Below are 25527 nucleotides of genomic sequence, written 5' to 3'. Positions count from 1 at the left end.
GGAACGATTGAACGAAAAGCATAAAAATCCCATAGTAATTTCCATGTAAACTTTAAACCGCTGGGGACAGGCCAATTCTCAACCAAATTGGCTGATATTTGGCATGAGAGTCCCTATGGGTATCCTCTACTAGGGGAACCTCGGTTTGCCTGATTCTGAGAACTTTTTTGTTTGGCTGAAACACCCTAATATATAGTTTTTTCAAGCAGCCAGTTGATACAAAACAAAAAAGTTAAAAAAATATTTTCATAATTTATTGATGTTTTTCAATGTAATAAGTAGCATAACTGTTATGTTATTCAAAGCTTGTTGCGATTTTTTTGTGTAGCAATTTAAAAATCAGAGTTTAAATTTGAAACTTTCCGTTTTATTTATTTTTTTCAAAAATTTAAAATTTTCAAAGAGTACAAAGGACAAAAGTTGAAGTTAATATTAAAATTTTGGAGTATTATTCAGACATTTTATCTGCAAAGATTGTATTTTTTTAAGAACAAGTATAAAATGTTCTTAAGGGTCGATGTTTCCTTTTGTTTAAACAATAATTTACGACTAAACTATCACTAAAAACTTTTGCGTCATCAATTGCTTACACATTAATTCAGCTCCAAACAAATGCCTAAACTTTGAGCTCATCCTTTGCGCGTCACGGCAAGCTTCCGTGAAATCAATTAAACACATCTTCCAACTAAATGCGCAACAAAACAGCTATAACCGATTGCTACGATTTCACGTAACTTCGCTTACTAATCCAATTGGGCAATGTTTACTTTGGATTCATTCATAAGCACCCTACAACTACTTATCAAATCATTGTTTTCTGCCGTCAATCTTACACTATCAAATTGAGCAATCGCGTCAGCGATTAGAGGGGAAAAATTCCATCGGCTGTGACACTTGTAAATTTATACCAAAAAAATTGGCGGGTTCATAAACCGTTCCAATGACCCGATTTTTTCTTCCATCTTCCTTCGGAAGGTCACACGGTGGAAAATCAACAGCTGGCGAAGAGGATAAACAACCCGGCTAGCGCGTGGACTTTTTCGCTCACGCCACCATCAAGGTGGTCAATTTTTCATAAAATCTTAAAGAAAAAAAAGCAAGCGGTGAGTCCGTTGCCAAGCAGCGCTAATGCGTCAAGCGAACAATCCGACCTGTCAGAACGGTGTCGGCGTCCACCAACATCATCCATCATTCGGCACTTTACGCAAATCAGCGCTGCTAAAGTGTCATTTTAAGGGCACTTCTGTGTGCAGCTGCATTGTCTCAATTTTCGAGGGAGCCGCACGGTCACTTACGACATGGCGCGTCTCCACGGAAACCGCCTACTACGATCCAACGCTGGTTATTGTAATCCCTGTCAGAAAACGGTGGTGACCATGCTCCAGATTCCGTGGCGCGCAGCATCTGCCTACCTACACCGCGCAGCGAACGGATGTGAAATGTAATATCTACACACAAGCGAGATGGGCTTGAGTCAGGAGACTGAACGTCGCAAAAGGTCAGACGTGTGTGTTTTACACGTGCGCTTGTTCAACGGTCTAGATGCAGGGTTTTTAAAGTGGCTGCCACCTTTTTTGAGATGCTTTTGAGTTGTTGTTTTTTCAAAGGATAGAAAGTCTCTCCAAGGTACGGTGCGCACTTGGCCGACTAGAGGCCACTTCCGTATAGACTCATGTAAACTTGAGTGCCATCCAAGTCATAATTTCCGCACCATCACTTGAACGACGGACTTGAGTGTGGATGTGGGTTGAGGTGCTGCTTTCGAATCATCTTCCACATTGCCACTTTGCCCTCAAGGAAGAAGAGTAATTTAGAAAAAAAATCTCTAATCAGCGATCACGCCGGGAAAGCCTGCTGATTGCGGTTCTAATCGCAGCAGCCCAGCGATTGACATCAACCGGGAGGAGAGGAGTACCACGCTGTGTCCGGATGACTGATAGCTCGAGGGTGGCGCTCCTCCATCGGAGAAACGTGCCATACGGGTCCTACCACTTTGTGCGACCTCGTGGTGATAACGCATCGCAGGAGGCCGTGGACTGTACCGTGGGGATCAGCTGTCAGTTGTTGACACTGCGCTGCGGGAAAATCCTTCATGACGCAATCCCAGCAATCCGTGGAACTTGGTCACTTGAAAATAGGCTGATGCACGAAGTTATTTGTTTACCTTTTTTGCTACCCTCCGCAATCGTCAAACTAAAGAAAATTTCTGCCGGATCTTTTCCGGGAGAGATCTGGAAAAAGATCTGGCAGCAATTTGTATGGATTTGACGTTTGCTGAGGGTGCCGAAAAGTTTGGTTATGTTCTGCTTGCAAAAGACAACAGTCTGTCTTTCATAACGCAAAATTTTAAAATTCATACATTTATAAGCTTGAAACAAGACTCAACAGATGGCCGATTGGATGACAGGGCTACTTGAACACTTGCACTTTCTGTGCATTTGCTTGCGCTTAGATCGGATGCCCAGATCTTCAGGGCAGATGAGTCAAGTGGTGGATAAAATATGGAACAATATCAATTACAGTGGCGCTCAAGAGAATTACAAGTGCGTTATAGGTTAACGACCGTTTCTTCATACTCATGATGTAACTGCTGTCAATATGATATTGATGGCAAGGAAAAGGTCTGATATCAAATGGATAAAACAACCTCGAGAAAAAGGGGATATTTTTAAAAATTTCTAACTTTTTCGTTTTTTTTATTAATTCGAGTTCTGCGACCCAATTTCAGTCAAATTTGAGTAGTTGATTGCCTGTTACAACACTAAGTGCAGTTGTCAATATTTCAAAACCGCCATTTTGGCCGCCATCTTGGATTTAAAATTTCTAAATCACTTTACACTCAAAATCAGAAGTACCGCTCAAAAAGGGTTCCTTTATCTGTCAACACAATGTAAACAAACCCTTTTTGAGGGTTACTTCCACCCTTTTTTCATGTTTACCTATTGTAACCCGATTGTAACCCTTTGGAAGTAACCCTCAAAAAGGGGTTGTTTACCTTGTGTTGACAGATAAAGGGTAGATAAACCCTTTTTGAGGGGTACTTCTAATTCTGAGAGCAGAGAAATTTGGGGTCATATTGGAGCTCAAACCCCAAAACAAGACACAGTTTTTTTAATTCGATTATTCGAAGTTTGGATTAACCGAAATGAATCTTTTACGAGAACTTCGGATAATCGAGTCTGGACTGTACAGGAGCATTATCGCGCTCAGCGCGCGCACAAAACGACTGCCCTTTTCAACTTCCTGCGCCGATAATGGGCGCCGGTGTTAACCCTGATGCTCCCCCCAAGGAGAGGCACCAATTAAGAGCATTATTATTAACAGTTCTTTTGTTTTGTTATGATCGTATTATCAATAACTTTTTCTTCATTTTTTCTGCAAAGGAAATTGCGTTGCAAATTTGTGCAATAATGCAAGCGATTTTGGTGTCCCACACGCGAAGTAACCTTCCAAGGAAAAGTCTCTTTTTTCATCATCCCAAAAATAGAAACATTTCTTGGCAGCGCCGTTTCGCGGACACAGCGCCGCTCAGGGTGACTTCCAGCGAAAATTAAACTTTCGTCAAATTGGCGGAAAATGCAACACCAAATGTGGGTTTACGACGACCGTCACTTTCTCTATTTGCAGCAGGCCGCGAGTCGTAAAGCCAAGATAAACAGACGTCAGATCCAAGTTGGCTGGCGCGCACGCCTTTGCAGCAGGATTTCCAGCTTCGCTTGTTGACAGATCGTCTCCGTCAAGGGTGACTTTGTTGGCAGCGCCAGCTGGGATGCAATTTCTTCTGCCACTACCGTGGCACGTGGAGGCGTCCGGGGTCACCGAGGTTCTAATCGCGAGCTGATAGTGCAACGCCAAGTTGTTTTTGTCTAAAAATAAATTACCATTGACTAGTGTGGGAGTCGATCACGTTGATAACCCCGGCCGATAAGCCGGTTGTTTTTGGTAGATTTTAATTCGCGACACCATTCGCTCGCTTTCCCTTGGGGGCAGAATTCCCCCTTCGGCAATACCAAGGTCGCATTGCATCAGAACCTAACCTTGCAGCGCCGTTCGAGTTAGGCCCAACAGCTGATCACGCTGTATGGTCGTGTCAAGATGCGGGACGACGCACCGCATGGGTTAGTCAACCGCGAACCGGATTATGTCTGGTGTGACTTTTATTTTAAATTTCTAAAAATATGAATGGAACACAACTAGAGAAAGAAACAACCGGGGCGCAGTTGGCTATGCCGATCGTATGCACAGAACAGACTACTAGGATTGCCGCCGTCGACAGACGCCGACGTTTACGTTCCTCTTTTGGGTCATCCTCAAGGGTCGAGCAACTTTGATGAGTTGCCGTTGCGTGGGAGTGTTCTTGAAAGTGTAATTAAGTCAAGAACGCGAGGGATCCTGCTGGTCGTGAGCAAGTGCCAGCCCCTCGTAGAATTAATCAACTTGCACGGAATTGACGTCACTGGATGCATTCGTAATTTGCAAAATAAAAACAAATTTTATTAATAAGAAGTCCCCGAAAAAAAACCATTCCCCAAGTCGCAAAACACCTTGGAAAACATCCCATTTCTTCGGCCAGAAACGCTCGTGACCGGTATATATAGAGTAATCGTCTCCACACGCCAAAGAAATGTGTCCGATACAATTTATACCACCAACCAGTATAGAGAAAGAGATGTCACCGTGAAGGAGGAGGTGGTGCCACCTAGTCGGCCAGTTTCAGATTTGAATCTCGGGGGAAAGCGGTGAAGCGAGTGAGATCAGGTAGAACGGAATGCTTTCTATCCCTCGTCCATTGAGTCCTTGAATAGTGGCGGCGGCACTCGAACGAACCCGCAATTAACCTATCTATTCAGCGCAACAACGTCAAAAATGTGTTACGCGAATGCGCCACCGTGTTCGACAGATGGCGCTAATTTAAGTATAAAAATTGAGTTTCTTTGTTTTCATCGCACTCTTCGCGTTTTGTTTATACTTTTATTTTTAGGGTTTTTAAAAAAGTAGCGCAAATATTCTTAGCAGGCGCAGAGCTTCTGCAAGTGAGAAGCACTTTTCATTGACGTTTTCTGGGTTTACGCAAGGTTGCTTCGATTATGATTTGTTGGTTGGCGTTACAACCAAACGGAACTAGTTTGGAACAATCGCGAAACAAAGTTACATTGTGGATTGATGAATTTGAGATTACATTTTCGTCTGCCTGTCTGTGACTTGAAGTCATTTGACAGCTCGCGGGATCTGCGCGATTTTTGACTCGACGGCATCGAACTGTGCAACAGAGTTGGCCATTCAGGTTTTGCAGCGCGACTGTGTTTCAAATGTAGGTGGCGGCAAAATGAGTTTACTTGCCAAAAATCGTATTCTTTTCTGCTGGATTGAAGAACAAAATCGCTTATTTATCATGATTCCCTGCATCAATCTTAATGAAACTGGTTGCAAAAGACGAGAAAAAATTTTTGCTTTAAAATAATGAATATCAATTTTTGGGCGCGCAAAAATTTGTGAACTTTTTCTTCAAAAAACATGTTTCAGAACACGAAAAAATGAGTTTCCCGGTATATATCAATGAAACAAACAGTTATATAGTTAATAACAGATGTGTAAACGTGTATTTAACAATTTTTATTGATTTTTGACAGACTTCGTTGCCAAATAGTTCAAATTACTATCTTTTACTAAATTTACAATTTTCTCATTGAGGTTTTGCAGCGCGACTGTGTTTCAAATGTAGGTGGCGCCAAAATGAGGCTACTTGCCAAAAATCGCATTCCTTTCTGCTGGATTGATGAACAAAATCGCTTATTTATCATGATTCCCTGCATCAATCTTAATGAAACTGGTTGCAAAAGACGAGAAAATTTGTTTGCTTAAAAATAATGAACATCATTTTTTGGGCGCGCAAAAATTTGTGACCTTTTTCTTTTAAAAACATGTTTTGGAACACGAAAAAAATTGTTTCCCCGTTTATATCAATGAAATAAACAGTTATATAGTTGATAACAGATGTGTTAACGTATATTCAACAATTTTTATTGATTTTTGACAGACTTTCTTGCCAAATAGTCCAAATTACTATCTTTTTATAAATTTACAGTTTTCTCATAGAAAAATCAAACAAATTTTGGAAAGTTGTACACCAAATTGTTGGAAATAATTTTTCTCATCCGAATCCGGCATAAGTTTCATAAAAATGTTGATTATGGAGGAAAAAAACACATTTTTTAAAAAAATCCTAGGTTTAAGCTATTTGTTCATAGGTGGCGACATGTGTCTTTTAGCTTTGCTGCAAATCCTCTATAGAAAAATCAAACAAAAATTGGAAAGTTGTGCACCAAATTGTTGGAAAAAAATTTCTCATCCGAATCCGGCATAAGTTTTATAAAAATATTGATTTTGAAGGTAAAAACATTTTTTTTCGAAAAATCATAGGTTTACGCTATTTGTTCATAGGTGGCGACATGTGTCTTTTAGCTTTGCTGCAAATTCTCTATTCTAACATCAAGAAATTCTATCAATATCCACAGCAGTCACTGTCTTAAAGTGAAGCAAATTCGACATTTCAGGGGGATTCAAATAATTTAATCAATTATTTCAAAGGAATTATAATAAGAGATTGTAAGTTTGATCACGCTTCATGTTCATACCTCTGCACTACCTGGTCGAACACCAGGAAAATACAAAAAATCGATTTCAATGAGCAATTATCGCGTAATGTATGATAATAACAACTTGACCAAGGCCGAAAAATCCAATTCGTTGAATCGATTTCACCACCAATTAACAGTCGTCCACACATGGATCGAAAATGTCAATCCGGAAAAAAGATGGCCTCCGGAGGGTCAACCAGATGCACAACACCAGGGCCCGACGCAACGCCAAGAGAGAACCATCGAGAAGCAAACCCCGAAAAGCTAATCGAATTCATGCCGGTTGACCGAACCGACGCAACTCTGATAATCGCAGCAGGCTGCGAAGAAAGCAAGTGCCGCAACACCCAAACAAGGGCTTGCCACGAAAAGCGGCGCGACGTTCAGCTTTGGGTGTAGCGCAGCGATCACGCAGGGACGGCGTGATGCGCCTACTTGGATGCAGCAAACTGAAGAAACCGACGGGGAAAGAAGGCAAGCCGGTTTTGTCAACATATCATGGGAAGGGAGCGAGATGGTTCAGCACACAGAAATTTTGCAGTATTTACGACCATGGCAGGACTTTGGATAGATAAGACCGGCGTCTGGCACTATCAGGTTGAAGTGCAGAATGCACGGAGTACCGTGCAACAAATACAAGACGATCAGGAAGGGCACTGTTGGCGTTGACCTTCCCATTTGGCAATGGGACAATCTTCGATTTGTAAACAAACCAACGATCAGCCTCGCATCATGCGCCGGCCGAGTGATCCTCCCGATTTGTGTTCATCGCTGTGTCGAAGCGCCACACTTCGGGCGCATGAATGATTCTCGAATTCATTCAGCTTGTCTGATTCGACCATTGACGTCAAACGGCGGATCTTTCTAGCAGCAGCGGGCAGCGAGGGTACAAAAACAAAACAAAACAAAAAAGATGATCGTCGATCAGCCGCAGCCAGTGATCCCGAAATTTTGACACACTTTTGGCGGCGGTTCTCGGACAGCCTTGCACATCCATCAACCCCCAAAACGCGATAAGAGGCTCGCTGGTCATGGGCTGCTGCGATTGTCTCGCGGCCGGTTCGCGGTGGTTCACTAAACTCCGCCGAGAATCACGTTTGTAGAATCATGGCCTGCTCTGCGGCTCGCGATCTTGCTTCGATTCGTTGAGGATGTGACCTTAAGTCAGCTGACCGCGCGAGGATTCGCCGGTTGAGTTGTTTACGTCCACTTCGGAATAGATTCTATTAGATAATGGCGGTCGGTAGTTTCGCGTGTCAGTTATATTTATCACACAAGTAAGCAATGTAAGTACGTTTCATAACTGAGCCTCCACGCGACGCAGCCGAGCCGAGGGAGGTGTGTCCGATTTTCGCTTTTCATTCACTTGTAAACACACAAGTGGGCCAAAACAGGGCAGGGAAAGTGAGTTGGAAAAATTACGATGTAGGCCACAATCGGTCCTTGACGGTGCACGTGGAGGAGGTTGTACGGCGGATCGTGGAATGTGCCGAATTGGTCGATGGCGCGGTTCTATATCTAAACTTAGTCCTAAGGGATGAGCGGGCGTTAGATCATCGGAAATTTCTGAAAAAGACTATTTTTGTCTCTTTACTTGGATGAGAGCCAAGCGAAGGTCATTACGTTTTAATTGAACAGATCAAATGAATTCATGGTGGTACTTTTGAAAATTAATGTCTTCAAGTAACTGACCTAGCTGAATGCAAACGTTACTGTTTGTCGATGAAAATCTCTTGAACAGTGTTTGGAGAGTGTGCATGACTTACAATTGTGTCTGGCAACTGTGCGGAGCATACTTTGGGGAAGGCTTTGGCATTTCACACTCAGTTTTATAGTTATTTGAAATTATTTCAAAATATTTAAATTATAATTTGGCGTTTTAATACAAACTTATGAAGACTTAAATTAATATCTGTACTTGTTTTATCGTAAGTATTTAAAGTTAAACAAGTTTAACTTCTTTCAATGAAACTGAGTGCACCGTCTCGAGACGCATGCAGCAGAGGCGATGATTTATGCGGCGATTATATGTAACAGCGCGAAGAGGCGGAGAGATTTCTCGAGGCCGAACAGAATTGGTACAAATTAGCTTTAACTGATTGTCATCAGCAAGGGGGGGGCCCTTGCGTTAATGGGGGGGAGGGGGGTGGGATTGATTTGAATAAGGGCCCAAGGATGCCATGATCTTAAAAATTCGTTGGATGTTTAAAATTGATAAAAAAATTTCTTGCAAATTTTGTAAATAAATAAATAATGTTACTTCATAAAATCAATTTCAAGACAATGAATATCAGAAGGTTACTTGGCTACTTTAATTAAAAATGACAACCTTATAAGCAAAAAAAAAAGCGAAAATAATCACCGTTTCTGCGATTTTTGGAGCTGTGAAGAAAACCAAAACTTAATTGCATACAATTATTTTAAACCAATTTTGGAGTAATAACATACCCAACAGATCAGACAAGCAAAATGCAACATAAGAAAAGACATCCAATCTTGGAGCCGATTGTTGCATTCCTGTTCTTTTAGTTTAACCCTTAAATGGTAATTATTTTTCGAAGATACGTTTTGTGTTTCAATATTTCATTTTTGTTTCTTTTTTATTTATTTTTTTAATTTGTTTGCAATAAAATCTTTTCTTTTTTCCTTTAAGTTTTCAAAACAAAGGATCTTGTATTGCTGCTTAAGGTGAGCCACATTCAAATTCGCTCTAAATAACCTCACTTTTGAGCTACCTTTCAAAATATTGACGTTTTTGTAATTGAGAAAATCTTGAACGTATTTCATTTTACTTCCGAAACAATCGTTTTGTTGAAGATATCTTTCTCAATTTTCATGAAAACTGCCAGATTTTGTACAGTATTGTTAAATTTAAACAGAGTGACAACGATTTTTCCAAAACAAATACTTCCCCATGTTATTTTCCAACCAAATCTTTAAAAGTTTTTGATAAATTAAAAAAAAACCCTATTAAATTCTCATCTTTGGAACCAAAATTACAACAAACAAATCAACCAACCAAAAATAAATATTTTTTGAAAAATTTGCGACGTGCACCGAATAAGGTTTAGTAAACAAACATTGGCAGAAACACATTTTAACGTCATTTTATGCACGTAAAACGTAAAAAATATGGCCGTTTTTTATGTAATTTTACATAATTATTTTATTTTAAAATAATTTGTGAAATATATAATTATATATAATAGGAAGATTTCTTATGACTTTGTGCTAAGCTAGTTGAATAATTTTACATCAAAAAATGGGTTAAAATTACATGAAATTTTTGTTTCCTTTATAACATAGCATAACGGGTCTGTACATGAAATTGTTGTTTCCTTTGTGTAATTTAATTCTTTTTCTATTCAGCTAAGCCGCCCATTTATTTTCACAAGTTTTAATTTTTCCCCTGTTTAGGAGGTAATTTTGAGCTACTTTTGTTTCACCAAAACATTGCTTCTCTTGTTTTTATTTTTTTTTTCATTTTTTTATATTTTTATTCGGTTTTGTAACATTCGGTTTATGTTTGTTTCTGATAGTATTTTGGCTTTACTATAACCTACAATTATTGTCTATACATATATGGGTCATTCCAGGTCAACTGAGTACACTTTTGGACTCGACCTTTACCGATTTGGACCAAACTTGGAGGGAACGTTCATCTATTGATAGTTAACTGAAATCCCAAGTTTGGTGCTGATTAGACCATTCTTCTATTTTTGGCACCGCCCTCTTTTTTGAAGATTTTCTCTTTTAATCATAACTTTGCAAATACTTAAGCAGAAGACTTTCTACAGGTTCATCTTATAGAAAATTGTCCAAGGAATTCGATAAAAATAAAATGTTAACCCTTAAATGCCCACTAATATTATTTAAAATTCAGTTTTGACCACTTTCTTATATTTTTATTTGTTTTATTTTAACACCATCGTGTTCCCCGGACAATTTTACATAATAATCAATGCAGACCTCAAACTAAAATGAACTATTGGCGAGATACGGCGATTTTACTGAAAAAGTTTGATAATCGTCAAAAAAGAGGGCGGTGTCAAAAATAGAGGGATGGTCCAATCAGCACCAAACTTGGGATTTCTGCTAACTATCGATTGATGAACGTTCCCTCCAAGTTTGGTCCAAATCGGTGAAGGTCGAGTCCAAAAGGGTACTCAGTTGAAAAAATTAGAGCATTTTTGTTTTGACTTAAAACAAAGTAGATGATAGTTTTTTCAATAATCTTGAATGTTACACTAACAAGTCATGTCACCTAACCCAAAATTTTCTAAATTTTTAGAATTTAGAGGTCTTTTTTTCACCACTTACAAGATCGAAAATTGATTGATTATTGGCGAATTTTTAGATCAAAGCTTGCCTAGAAAGCAATTTCAATTTAACACTTTACTGCCCATTTTTAATTGAATCATGAATTTTCTTCTTCTTTTGAAGTAGGTTATGAAAACATATTTTGTAGATTTTTTTTTATAAACATGTTATTTATCTTTTACAGCAAAATTTTTTTTGCAAGTTTTCGTAAATTGCAAATTTGAAGTTCCTAAAAATAGCATTCAGACGGTGTTCAGTGCACAATACTATAGCTTTCAATAAATAATAAAAACATTTTTGGTAAATTTACTAACGTATTGTTAGTAAATTTACCAAAAATGGTTTTAATCTCAATATTATCTGATATTGGTTCAAATTGATGAATTATTCAATTGTCTTATTCGTAAACTTTTACTCAAAACATCAGTAAAAACTCTCTCTGAAGTTGCTCATATCTAAAAAACATAAAACAGCCAAGCTCAAACCTCTCTCCAATTGTTGCTACCCGCTTGTGTCGTACAACACGCGGCCATGGCGCCTCGAATGCGGGTCTCGAAAAACGAAAAAAATCATCGCAGCAATCCAACCAGTTTTGTGATCACGCACCAGTCACATGGCTGCACAGGAGGGGTGCACTCTATCCACAGACAGAGCGAGAGAAGAAGGAAGAGGCGACAACTCGGCTGAACCAAAATTTGGCAGTCGCTCAACACACGTAGCCGCAGTAGGCCTGGGATAGACTACACATTAGTCAGTTTTTGTTAGGCTATGGATGACGCTTCTTGACTGGTGGTCTCTCACGCCGTCGCGCCTGTATCTTATCAAGTAGCTCGAGCGTCCCGCCGTTTGTTGTCAAGCGGACTGGGCGAGAGAGTTTGTTGAGCCGAAATTAGACGCCGGTGTGTTGACCGTCGGCAAATTTGTTTGCGGCACGAGATTTACTTTAGAACGATGCACTTTGGGGTGGGTACGTTTTGTGAGCAAACTTCTAGAAGGAAACAAGGGCGTCTGGATGACCTTACGATCGCGACCTTCTGCTTCTCTAAAAAGAGAATCGAAAAATAAAAATTTGCTCCAACAAATGTCAACCAGTAGTGGCCTACTACCACGCAGCTCGATGCAGCGCATTCTTGGCCAAGGCTTGCTTCGCTTAGTAACGATTTGTATACTGTGAACTGCAAGTGTACCAAGGTCTTTGACGACAACTACGATTGCCGACTGATGATTCACTTCCGACTTTCGCTTTCCAGTTCAATTCAGTGGTTCTTTTTAAACCTAAGTATCGGGAAGACCAAAAAGAGCGCTGTCATTCCGGCAATAATAAACAATACGGCGGTTCAGTTAGGCCGTTGACACCACACAAATCGCTGCTACTCGACAGATTCAGGTTTTTGCACAGAACGTGCTCAATATCCTGAGAGCACGATGCGCGATCGCACACGTTCAAGTCTCGTGAGTTCCGTTGGCGTTCGATCCGACCCGATCAACTATAGCTGTCAACGCGACGGCGGTAGGAAGTTGGCGGTGCACAGCATGTGCGTACCCCGCGACGGCGCTCATGAATTATTCAGCGCGTTCAGGTATTGTGACGTGACACGTAAAATTTCGCGATCGAGAACGATCGCAAGTTGAAGGACTTGCGGTTCAGCGCGGTGCGCGCGATTATTCCGGCTTCGATTAGTCATCTAAACGGTTGTGTGTGTGTGTGTACAGTTATGGGTTAGCTGAAACAGGTGTGCGCTGGTCGATCGCGATCGCGATCGCAGTTGGCTACGGCTATTGCGCATTTAGGGTACTTTCTTCGCCGCGGAGGTCATTTTTTCGCGAAACGAACTAATTGAATTATTGCTCATTTTTCATCCTGCGGCGACGGTATCAAAACGGCCCACGCAGCTAATCTTCACCCACTTCTCGTTTATGGTCTTGAAGGGGGGAAGTTCGACCTGATCCCAATTTATGGGGATCGCTGCGTGGGTTCCGCGCACTTTATGCTCCTCGTCCGGGAGTTTACAAAGTTGCTGCGCTTGCTTCAGGGGCGCGCGCAGATCTTGGCGGCGATACCGACAAAGCGTGAAAGCGATAAATTAATGCAGTTTGCAAGGGCGTTACCAATTTCGTTATTGATGGGCTGTGGCCTCGCAGCATAAATGGGATATGGTTCCGCCGGCGATTCGTGATAAATTGCATCGCGGTGCAATTGCAATGCTTTCTTTGGAGCATTGATACGTGCAAATTTCTGATCAACTACAAAATATACTAAAGATACAGGATTTTCAAAACTTGTCTAAAATGATTTTATATTTTAGACCAGTTTTGAACACGCTGGATTTTCTGTCAGAAACATTCAAGAGACAACTCTTAAATCGAATATTTAAAAGCATAAACGAGCCCTACCAAATATTAATTGTAATGCACCCAAAACAAACACCGATTCCATTCAATGACATCCAAGCTACCGACAACCCTTGTGAACTTTTATGCCAAAAAAATGTCAAAATCATCTCACCATCACCACCGCTTTACAAGAGGGCAGGGTGGCGACTCAAATTTCAGTCTAAAATTTTCGACTTTTTCCAACTTTAACAGATTTTTAAACAACAGAAATTGCTCATCCGCAAAAAAAAATGCAAATCGAAAACTTTTTATAAAAAAGGCAAGTTAAATCTCGAACATAAATTTCAATGATATTGAAAAAAGCTGTTGACATGTTTATAAGAATAGAAATCTGGAGTTTTTTTGAAAAGGTCCTATAAACCAAATTTTCATTTTTTGCTTTTTAAGTGTTTTTGAATAAAAACACCCAAAAAGCAAAAATTTAAAATTTGGTTTATAGGACCTTTTAAAAAAAAAAAAACTCCAGAATTATAACAAAAAATCTACAAAACTAAATACTTTAACAAACAAATTAAAAATAATAAAACCTTCAAAATATATTTTAAAAACTTACAGTAAAACAATTTTATTGTTGTTTTTTTGTAAAAGAAGTTGTCTTATTCTTTCAAACAAATTCGAAATATTAAGCAATTTATGTGAATTTTTTAACAAGGCTCCTTTTTAGTTTTGTTGATTTTGATATTTTATTCTTAAAATTAATGTTGGTTCAAAGCTAAGTTTCCAGTATTTCAATGCAATATATTTGTAAGGCCTCAAAATATCTTGAATAATTCATTCCATTTTTGAAATTTCAATTTTTTTATCCATAGATGACAAAACTGATTTAAGATATTTCCAAATTTAGGGCATTACAAATATTTGTAAAGAAATTGTCTTTTTTTTTAAATTTTGCTTAAAATTACAGCTAAAGCATGATTTTTTAAGAAGCTGATTTTTTTTAATAAAATTGAAAAAAATTAAAAATCTGTCATATAAAGTTGAAAAAAAATTGAATGTTCAAACAAATTATCACAAATTGATGTCCACAAAATTTTGAAGAAAACATGGAAAAACAAAATGAAAATTCATGATATTTAGATTTTTTTAGGAAACACTGTTTGGGATTAATTTGAAAAATATTTTTTCCCGACATTTAACTGCTTCAACTCGCTGATATTAAGGTACCGTAAACTGGGGTGACTTTGATAGGATTTCAATTGGTGTTTGTTATATTTTCCAACAGGTAAGGTTTTTCTCAGGATTATTATTTTTAAAACATGTACTGGGGTTAGGGCGTCCAATTTCCCGTCCCGGGAAAAAATTCCCGGGATTTCCCAAAAAATTATATTTCCCGTTTCCCGAGAAATTTGAAAATTTCCCGGGAATTCCCGAAATTCAAGCGGAAGTATACATTTTCCTTACTTTTTGGTTCTAATTTTTTGAAAATTTTTAAAAATAAATAATGAGAGAACCTAAATTATTTTTTTTTTAATTTTAATCTACTATGCATATTGAACTAATAAACAAAAATCAGGTTCATTTCAGGTGTATTTCGGATAATACTTATTGTTAAACGGGGTAACAATGCTAGGATTTCATTCTATTTTTTATATTTTTTCCAACTGGTAAGATTTATCTCATGATAATTTTTTTGTAAAACATGTACTGGGGTAGGCCACACAAGGTCCATGCACTATTGTTGGAAAAAAAATGTTTTTCAATAGTATTTGAAAAATAATGACGTTAAAAATTGTATTTAGCATTTTGGGGTGACTTTGCACAAAATATTTGTTGTTAAAATCAGATTTAAAGTGTTCAAATTATACACAGTCGCTAAGGTTGCAGATACGTTTTGAAAAAGAAAAAAAAATCAATGTGTAAGTTTACTCAACTTAGTTTAAGGCATCATCCATAAGTATGTCACGCTCTAGGGGGAGGGGGTCTGAGCAAGTGTGACATTGCATGTTATAAGTATAGGAAAAGCGTGACAAAGGGGGGGAGGGGGGGGGGGGGTAAATTTTGGCCGATTTTAGCGTGACGTACTTTATGGATGAAGCCTTATAAGCTGTTTAACAATATACTTATAAATTTCAGGTGAAATTGATAAATAGTCAAAATGTTGCCTAAAAAACTTTAAAATAAGTGTTGTTGATAAAATTACGGTCTAGAACAAGTTATTTGCCATGAAAAATAAAATTTCTGCATGATTTTTTTTTACTTTATGAGTCAACGTTATTCTTTAACGTATGAAATGGCAACAGAGACAAATTTAAAAGCATTTTTATGGTTAAGAAGCATGGATTTTACTCACTGATTCAAAATTTGATTTAAAAATAATACTTCTCAACAAAAAAATAATCAATCGATTTTTTTTATTTGGAAGGAGTTGAAAGACAGCATATAAAACTAAAAAAAAATCAATATTTTTTATAAAGTTGAATGATTTTCAAAAGCAGTTAAGCCATTAATTGACCCCACACTCATTTTGAACATTAAAGTTGCTTTTCTTTAAAATTTTGTTGCAAAATATCAATCAGATGCAGGATAAGATCAATTTTCGATAAATTTCAAATTTCCCGGGAATTCCCAGGATTTCCCGGGAAATTTGTTGAAAATTTCCCGTTTCCCGGGAATTTTGTAAGCCCGGGAAATTAAACGCTCTAACTGGGGTAGGCCACACAAAGTCCATGTACTATTTTGGAAAAACGGTTTTTTCAATAGTTTTTAGAAAAATAGTTACGTTAAAATTCTTTGTTTAAATTCCGGGGTGACTTTGATAGTCATAGTGTTTCTTGTTAAAATCATATTTAAGATGTTTAAACTTTATTTGTACGTTAAATGTACCATCACTTAAATAGCTGATATAGTTTTAAGAAAAAAATCAATGTTCATAATTAGTTAACTATGTTTATAAGCTTTTTAACAAAATAAATATAAATTTTAGGTAAAATTGTTAAAAAGTCGGAATTTTGCCTGAAATTTGTTAAAACTGGTTTGTTTATAAAATTATCGATTTATATCGCATTTTATACTGAATTCGAAGCACTAATCACAAGTTTTCACATTTTACATGAAATGTGTTCAACTGAAATTGCCTATAATTTGGAGATTTGTTTAAATTTGTGTTTCAAAAACACATATCATTTATTATTAACAAACTTATTTTACCTTCTCCTAGTTAAAAATTGTCCAAAGAATCCGAGAATGCATTCCGTTTTCCGATTCAAAATCATATTAATTGAGAAAATCATGACACTTTGAGAAGTTCAAAATAATGACTTTCATCAACATTTTCTTAACCATAGTTAACTAACTTTTTGAACTTTTCAAAATTCTTTTTGAGGTACTTTGAACAATTCCGTACGTATTTTAATTGTACTCTTAATTTTGTGGAAAAATCGCAAACCTATAAAAGTCACCCCGGCTATCAAAAAGTCACCCCGTTTTACGGTATTTTATAATTCTTATAAGATAAGTGCTGAAAACTTAACTAAATAAGTGCAATGGATTGGAATTGAGTTGAATTTTCAAAACAAACTGTAAACAATGGTATTGAAACATTAGGCAAAACAACATTAAAAAACGTTAATTTTCTGTTGCACAACAAACTTTATCAAATCAGACAAGATCCCCCGCGAAAAAAAAACGCTCGTGTGCCCGGAGATAGCTGACTCAAAAATACTCCACCTAAAAAAAAAAACACACATTATTTTTAAATTATGCCAAAAATTACCCAGCTGATAACGTGGTGGTCATTTCCCCAAACGATTGCCCAGTGTGTGTAACTCCAAAAACACGTGCTCAATCACCCACCGCGCGAAAGGGCATTTTAAAGTCAATTTCGGCACTTATCAACTGTTGAAACGTCGCAACAACAAAAAAAAAGAGCCGGTTGTTGCCGTCGTTTTTTTTTTTTACGGGTGTTCCATATCTCAACCCAATTAAATTATTGGAGGCTTGTTGTTGCTTTCAACCATTTTTATTTTGGTGACCAATATTTGATGTAATTGTTAAAGCAAATGTTGTTATCTTGTTAGTACATAAAACCACTTTTTTAAGTGTGCCAAGACCAACCATTCGCGGGAGGGCAGAAGAGGTGACTTATCAGTTTTGTTTTGGCTTTCAGCGAGTACGCCGAAATAATTGCAATCAATGGAGGGTTGTCCAGGACAAATGCAACACAAATCTGTTGAAGGATTTAAGTTGAAAATTCTGAAACTTCTGAAAAAGACTATGATTTCCCACAGTTTCTCAGCCGGCCGACGGTAGATGTTCTGAACAATTCAAACTTTATGTTATTAATTTATCAAACTTTTTAATGCTTGAAACTAGGATAAGCTGGTCAGATAAAGACTGTATTTTACAATAATTTCGTAGCCGGCCTCTGAACTTTTAAAATTATTTCTGAAAAGGATGATTTCATCAATTATTCGAACTTATCAATTTCCTCAACTAGGATAAGCTGTATAAGCAGTACTGATAGCAACCAAATATTCCCATAATTTCACAGCCGGCCAACGCAAAGTAAAAAAAAATCACGCCTTTCCCGCACAATCCCGCCTGCCTCGGACTCCCGCGAAGCTCGGTCACTCACCGATCGGATGATTCAAGCTCAAGTCACCTCTCCTGGCGATGACCATTTCTTCGTCAGCCGCCGCTGATACGACACAGGCAGCAGGTTGTAAACCATGTCTACAAACTCGCTCGCTCTCCCGTTAAGGCCCCTATCAGCGGGTGGCTTCACCTTCCAATGATAACGGGGTCAACAAGACGGGCGGGGTGTAGTGTGGTGGCGTTTAGCGCGGTGATAACCGTGTTACGGGTTTTAACGGGCTTCATTTCCGATTTGAGCAGAGAGAGTGCGCTTGTGGTCCACGGGGGTATTTTTAGCGCGCTATTTTATGAGTAATCTTTATCTGGCGAAAAAGCTGAGATTACTCATAAATCAGCTGGAAGTTGCAAGTCGGAGGTTTCGAATGAAAATTTGAAACAGGAATGCTGAATAATTCGATCATCAACGTTATTAGAGCACACAATGTGACTACAACTTTTTGGATGACGTCCGTAAACGGGCACCAAAACGTAACACATGCGAAAAAATCTATTTTTGGTTTATAAGTCCTTTGCCAAATTCGGGTGAACTTGAACTTGGACGTAACGAACGAATGTGGCTTCCAAAATGATTTGCAAATTTAATGTCTCGTTGAGTTTTAAAACAAACTCATTTACTTCGATTCCCACAGCAAGCGTGGAGAATTGGAAGCGCCATTAATAACAATCAAGCCAGCAGCGAAGAATGTCCAGCGCCTGCTTCGTCCAAAATTGTGTGCGAGCTGCAGAGATGTCACTGCAGTCAGACCAAATCAATAAACTCGTACGTGTACACTACACAAATACACGCTTTATGCATGCTCAAATTGGACCCAATTGGGAATTATGTTTCATCGTCTGTTCTCTCGCTCTTTTTGGTTTGTTTTGGCATCAACAAAACAAAGTCTGCTGATGTTATTTGGCTTTTAAATCCCCAAATTAGCGAAAAAAAACCCCATCCAAGTAGACACTTACCTGAAATTTCACGAAGCTTCGCGTTAGAATCTCTCAGTGCTCACTAGACGTGTGTGATGACTTTCAGCCGTCGGTGTTGATCACAAGTTTGCTTCTCTTCGAACCAGATTCAGAGTCCTGTCCCGAGTCCGTTGAACAATGTCTTCCCAAACGACAACGACGACGGTGTTGTCCGCGCGATAAACAAGATTCCTCCTCTTGACGCACACACCACACACAGTTTGTGTAGCTTCAATTTGCGGCGACAGATCGAAACTTAAACACACGCCGAATATTTATAGAAAGCAGTCCACCCGGCTTGCTGCGATTTGCATGGCAAGCTGTTGTTTTGCACTCCGCAGAGAGATTCACTTTTTATTTATTGTGTGGAATTTTCCGCTCTTCGAAAATTCACAGGTCTCGCTCTTTCTTAAACTGAAAGTCCTCAGATTTCTCACGCGGGCTCTCGCTCTCTCTCTCTCTCTCTGGATATCTTGTCAGGTTGTTGACTCCGTGACACGAAATAGATAGTGCGATGCTGTGCCGATGGACCACCAAAACTGCAGTCGTCACCTTGCTTGCTTTGTATGGATCGTTGTAAGGAAGATTGTTGCCGGTTTCCTCTTTGCTTGCTTTACAGATTAGTTGTGATTACTAAATTAAATTACTTCCTTATAAAAAAAAACTGTGATGCTGCCAATTGCAAGTTGCTTCTTCTTTTGTTGTGATGACAGACTGGCTTAAGATTTTTAACTAGAGTAGAAGAAACACGTCCATAAGCTTCGACCGGTTATCGAAGACTGAGGTCGAGTCGGGCCCGAGCTGCTGGTAATAAATTGAAACTCGCCGTGTCTTCGGTCGCACTGGCTCTCCACGCTCTCTCTCTCTCACTAGCTAATGTCTCTTGCTCTTGTTATAATGCAGCGGCGATGTTTGGGTGTAGAACTGGGAGCCAACCAATGATCGGCAAGGATCGGGAACACTTGAAAAGAGAGAGAATGAGAGAAATGTGGAAAGTACGATGGTTTGTTTTGAACTTGTTATTGAATTAAAACAATAACTGTAATGAAGACATAAAAAATAAATTCAGAGATGATAGGAAAAAAATAATGTAGGTGTTTGAATAGCTGATACAACCCAGTCACGAAATATTCTAGCAGAGCTGATTCTGCCAGAATCTTACTAGAACGGTGGAACCTTTCTGCTAGAATGCTGTAATATTATCCAGCTCTGTGAGAATTCTGCTAGAATCCTGCTAGAACGTCGTGACTGGGAAACGACGGATAATATGATTGTTTTATTGAGTTCATTACCAATAATGTCTATAACTTGAGTCAACTACTCAAACCTTCCATTCGTTTATGCTTTCTACTAGAATAGTTTCATTATGAATTGATAGTTAAGACTAATTTTAGAGCCTAATAAAAAAAGCAAACATACAGTTCAAACTCGATTATCCGAAGGCCTTGGCATAATTTCACTTGGGAAATCGAATCTGGAAAAAAAAATCGTCGTTGTGTTATTTATGATTGTTGAGCTTAAGAATAACCCCTAAACTACTCTAAACAGATTTAGAATGTTTAAATCCAACATGGCGGCCAAAATGGCGGAGATTTTATTTTGGAAAAATGCTTTTTGCCTTCCTCACCTCACTGAGGCAAGGCTATGAAATCACTCGAAAAATGAACTTCTTAAATACACCTCCTAGATATACCTTCACGTATACCTATCAACTCAGAATCAAATTCTGAACAAATGCCGGGGTGACTTTGATGGGTTTGCGATTTTTCCGCAAAATGAAGAGTACAATCAAAATACGTACGGAATTGTTTAGAACAATTCTGACCGTGGAAGAGGAGTGTTCAAAGAGCCTCAAAAAGAACTTTTCATAAAATTTTGAAAAGTTTAAAAAGTTAGTTAACTATACTAAAGAAAATGTTGATGAAAGTCATTATTTTGAACTTCTCAAAGTGTCATGATTTTCTCAATGAACATGATGTTGAATCGGAAAACGGAATACATTTTCGGATTCTTTGGACAATTTTTAACTAGGAGAAGGTAAAATAAGTTTGTTAATAATAAATGATATGTGTTTTTGAAACACAAATTTAAACAAATCTCCAAATTATAGGCAATTTCAGTTGAACAAATTTCATGTAAAATGTGAAAACTTGTGATTAGTGTTTCGAATTTAGTATAAAATGCAATATAAATCGATAATTTTATAAACAAACCAGTTTTAACAAATTTCAGGCAAAATTCCGACTTTTCAACAATTTTACCTAAAATTTATATTTATTTTGTTAAAAAGCTTATAAACTAAGTTAACTAAATATAAACATTGTTTTGTATTTCATTAAAAACAATATCAGCTACTAGTCACTCCGGAATTTAAACTAAGAATTTTTAACGTAACTATTTTTCTTAACACTATTGAAAAAACTTTTTTTTTTTAAATAGTGCATGGACTTTGTGTGGAATACCTTACCTGTTGGAAAATATTCCAAAAACAAATTGAAATCCTATCAAGGTCACCCCGGTTTACGGTAATTCAGTTGAAGATTTTTTATTTCTCTTTTTTATCGGGATGTTGGTCGAAAAATTGCCACTTGATTATCTCCGGACTGGCTGAACGAATTTTGACCGTAGTGGCCTCATTCGAACCGTCTTGGGGTCAACTAAGTCTATCTATAAATCATGATGTTTAGTTAAGTACTTCAAATGTTATGCTAACAAAACGATTTTGCTAAAGTTCGCAAGATTGTAAAAAGGGAGGTTTTTGAAAGTGGTTAGTTTATTTTAGAGTTCTTGACATTTCCAGATCTTCTTATAATAAGCTTATTATTCAAAGAATGAAAATGAAGGACAGTTTCAGATGCAACGGGCCAAACTACTATTTGAGTTTTAAATTTGCTTCTTTTTTACCTTAAAATGGCTGTAACTTTTGACCCTTTAGTCGAAATTGACGTGTTAGATAATACTTTTCTCTTAAACTCAACCCTAAATTACTACGTTCAAAAAACTGATTTTTGAAGGTTTGCTCTGATGCTTTCTCTAAATTTGATCGTAGAAGACGTAGTTTGCGAGATTTTGGTGTCTTCGACAAAGTTCTTTGGATTGGCAAGCCCAACAACTTTTTAAAAGACGAAAAAATCCCAAAAATATTCTTGAAAAATTAGATTTTTAAAATAATCCTAATCGTGAATCACCCTAATTTTCCACTTAATTTTGCGATCTGGACCACTGTACAATGGTAAATGATGACTTCCTGGATCAATAAGAATACAGAACATCATTGGTTGGACTCCTAACTATGATTTGAAGTAAAATACAGGGCTATTTGAGCGAATTTTTCAATGTTTTAGAACAGAACATATTTTCTCTGAAAACAGACCATTTTCCAGTAAATTGCAAATCGCGAGGTTTAAACGATTTTCGGGAACATTGTTTCTGAGGCAGAAACCTATCGAAATCCGGGTGAGCCCAAGGGATTCCACCGCATCACCTCTTTTGTGACACACCACTGAAGACCGCTATTGTATTAGTCAATACCGGCGCCCTCCCAAAAAGCCTACAGTTCAACAGTAGACTCACCAGACGTTGATTGCTCCATACTAGAGAGCCTGGAGCTTATAAGAGAACGGTCATCTCAAACCAAAAGTACCAATCGAAGCACGAGAACTGTCAAACGGAGGTACCAATCGAGCAAAATCCTTTGTCTTATGCTCGATTGGTACCTCCGTTTGACAACTCTCGTGCTTCGATTGTTACTTTTGGTTTGAGATGACCGTTCTCTAATAAGCTCCAGGCTCTCTACTCCATACCTGACGACACCTCACTTTTGTGCCCAGGGCTTGAATTCTTAATTGTAAATAAAAACAGCGAATGTCATCGAATGCAAACCAGAAGAACACAAAACATTACTACCGTCAAGGTGAGCTCGTTTGTATTGAAAAAAAAATGGTATCCTGGTTGCTACGATGGTTCTCTTTTCGCAAGAGTCAGGATATGGACGCATCAAGGTAGCCAACTCCGCGAACTTGGCCATCATTCAAGGATGCGCCCGAGGGTTTGCACGGAGGGGTTTTTCGCTTGTCAAAGCTCACTTTGATAAGCGTTCGCTTTTTGTGCAATCACTCGAATCAAGCACATGGGATGCCATGTGCAGCTGAGCTCTAGTTGTTTGTGCTAACACAATAATGGCGACGGCGATCCTGTTGATTAATAGAATCCACGCGACACTACTCGTGGTTCTTGGGTTGCAGTAGTTTTCCGCTGATTGATCAATACCTACTTGGATCAGGCTCACCTGTGTGTCCAAATTTAGCCAAGGACATACAGGTGAGAAAAATTGTTGTGACGGTTCAATTTAAGAGAAGAATGTTTTTATTTTTAACCACCGAACCCTGTAGAATGCTCGCGTGGATCGACGAGTGATCAAATTGCAATTAAAATCGCAGACATTCGTCGCCAGACAGTTATTTCCCCCCTCTAATGTATTTATATCACGTGGGGGAGTGTCTCTACCTTCCGGCGCGCGGGTTCGTGTCACGACGGCCATCGTGAAAGTGCCGCCTCCAAATGTCGTCGTGAATATTCTCCCGCCCACGCAACTGCAATGGCTGTCATGTGGTGATCACCTCCAGAATCACGTGAATTTCGAAAGGACAGAGATAGCTGAAAGGTCAGGCCCTCAATCTATTTTCACTCGCTTGAATTGAATTTTACACGACTGAATCACAAGCGGGAAAGTGTCGTAAAAATCTTTCACGATCCGTCAGCCATCATTGGGAGGACATGAGCCGGGTGCCTTCCGTCTTTGAGTTGTGTTAGGGTGGATCAATGTTTGTCATAAACGTTTTATAACAAATTTAACAGTTCAAAACTTCATCAACACTCGCTAACAACTGAACCTAAAGCTTATTCTGCATTTTAACTTATGAGCCACCCTAATATTTTGCATCTTACAGACAGAAAAAGAAAAAAAAAGAAACATTACAAGATTCTATTTCACAGGGCTTAATCGCGCCACTGCGGATTGCCCTGTGGCGCTAATAATAATAATAACTAGACTGGACTTATTATTTATAGACAAACACACGGCGCACAGAGAGAGAGATGAGCACTCCGCGGGCGAGTGATTAGTGTGATTCGGTCAGCAGCGTGCATTTGTTTTCTATTTTATTGGCAGTCCGCGAAATGATTGACTTGTGCAACGATGCCTGGCGAAAGGGTGAGAAGGCGGCAGTCCCGGCCTTATCAGCAGCTGTAAAGCTTATGGCTTGCGCGATTTGCCAACCCGACGACCAGGGCTCGAAGTGGAAATCTATCAAGTCACGTTTACCGGATCGTTACCGGTGAAAAAAAAACTTGACATAAACTTTGAAAAATATTTGCAACGGTCTAAGTCAGTTTCCCAAAAAAAAAACACATTTTTAAAAAAATCATATCTCCGGAACGGCTGAACCAATTTTGGAGCGCCACAATTCAAAAGAAAGATTATGAGTTAAGATTTTAAGGAATAATATGTCGAGGTCTAAAAAAACCACTTGAATATTTGAAAAGGTCCTATGAAAATTTCATTTGCCGATTTCAAGGTCTCGGGACCAAAGGGCCCATGTCTGAAAATATTTTTCACCGATTCCTTGTAATATTTTACATAACATATCAAAAAATTGCGAATATCCATTAACACATTTCAGAGATATGATTTTTTAAACATTAAAATCCGGGTTTTTCGACGCGCCACGCGCTAGGGCGGGAAAATAACGAAAACGGGTAAAAATCTATCTTTTTCATTAAAACTGCGATAACTTCAAACATGTTTGAGTATTAAAAGTTGCATCTTTCAATTTAAAAATGTTTGGTGATCGCATTTTTAGTGAAAAAAGCAGATTTTTGCCGATTTCGTCATTTTCACGTCTTTGCGCGTGGCGCGTCGAAAATCCCAGTTTTTATGTTAAAAAATCATATCTCCGAAACGTGTTTATAGACATTTGCAATTTTCAGATATGTTACGTAAAATATTACAAGGAATCAGGGAAAAATATTTTCAGACGTGGGCTCTTTGGTCCCGAGATCTTGAAATCGGCAAATGAAATTTTCATATGACCTTTTCAAATATTCAGCTGGTTTTTTGGACCTCAACATATTTTTCGTTAAAAGCCTAACTAATAACTTATTTTTCAATTGTGGCGCTCCAAAAATGGGGTCAGCCGTTCCGAAGATATGATTTTTTGAAAAATGTGGTTTTTGCGAAAATCGACGAAAAACGCAATTTATTGGACCACCCTATTTCGGATAGGACCACCCTAATCGCCAAACAAAAAAAATACGGGTCAAATTATTTGGGCAAGAGAACCCCCACTCCAAATTTGAGCCAAATCGGAAAACTTTTGATTTGCACACATCCTGTTTGACGTGGAATTACCGTATACACCTCTGGAGTTTTTTTTTTTTTCAAACCATCCACATTAACGACCCCCGGGTCTTTTGTGGTCTCTATTGCAAGTTTCTGCTCGAACCTAGCAGTCCGAAGGCTTGAATGGGGAGAGCACCCAAACCTCTTTCTACTCCAAGGAACCTTCCACCCCAGTGTTTGAACTGACGACCTTTGGATTGTAAGTCCAATCGCCGCCAGCGATTCCACCGG

General features: G+C 38.4%; 2 protein-coding genes across 2 annotated transcripts in view; both read right to left on the bottom strand.

The window, feature by feature from the left end:
• LOC6046233 (protein phosphatase 1 regulatory subunit 3C-B) overlaps positions 1 to 19279 on the bottom strand; it is a 31803-nt gene extending 12524 nt beyond the window's left edge. The window contains exon 1 of the mRNA XM_001863426.2: positions 18897 to 19279. The gene's annotated coding sequence lies outside the window, so the exon portion shown is untranslated. The remainder of the gene's footprint in view (positions 1 to 18896) is intronic.
• Positions 19280 to 19457: 178 nt separating this feature from the next.
• Positions 19458 to 25527, bottom strand: part of LOC6046232 (putative U5 small nuclear ribonucleoprotein 200 kDa helicase) — a 29384-nt gene continuing 23314 nt past the window's right edge. The window contains exon 5 of the mRNA XM_038259605.1: positions 19458 to 19857. The gene's annotated coding sequence lies outside the window, so the exon portion shown is untranslated. The remainder of the gene's footprint in view (positions 19858 to 25527) is intronic.

Source organism: Culex quinquefasciatus, chromosome 3 (assembly GCF_015732765.1).
Source record: "Culex quinquefasciatus strain JHB chromosome 3, VPISU_Cqui_1.0_pri_paternal, whole genome shotgun sequence".
Taxonomy (NCBI): domain Eukaryota; kingdom Metazoa; phylum Arthropoda; class Insecta; order Diptera; family Culicidae; genus Culex; species Culex quinquefasciatus.
This window is presented reverse-complemented; position numbering and strand designations above follow the sequence as displayed.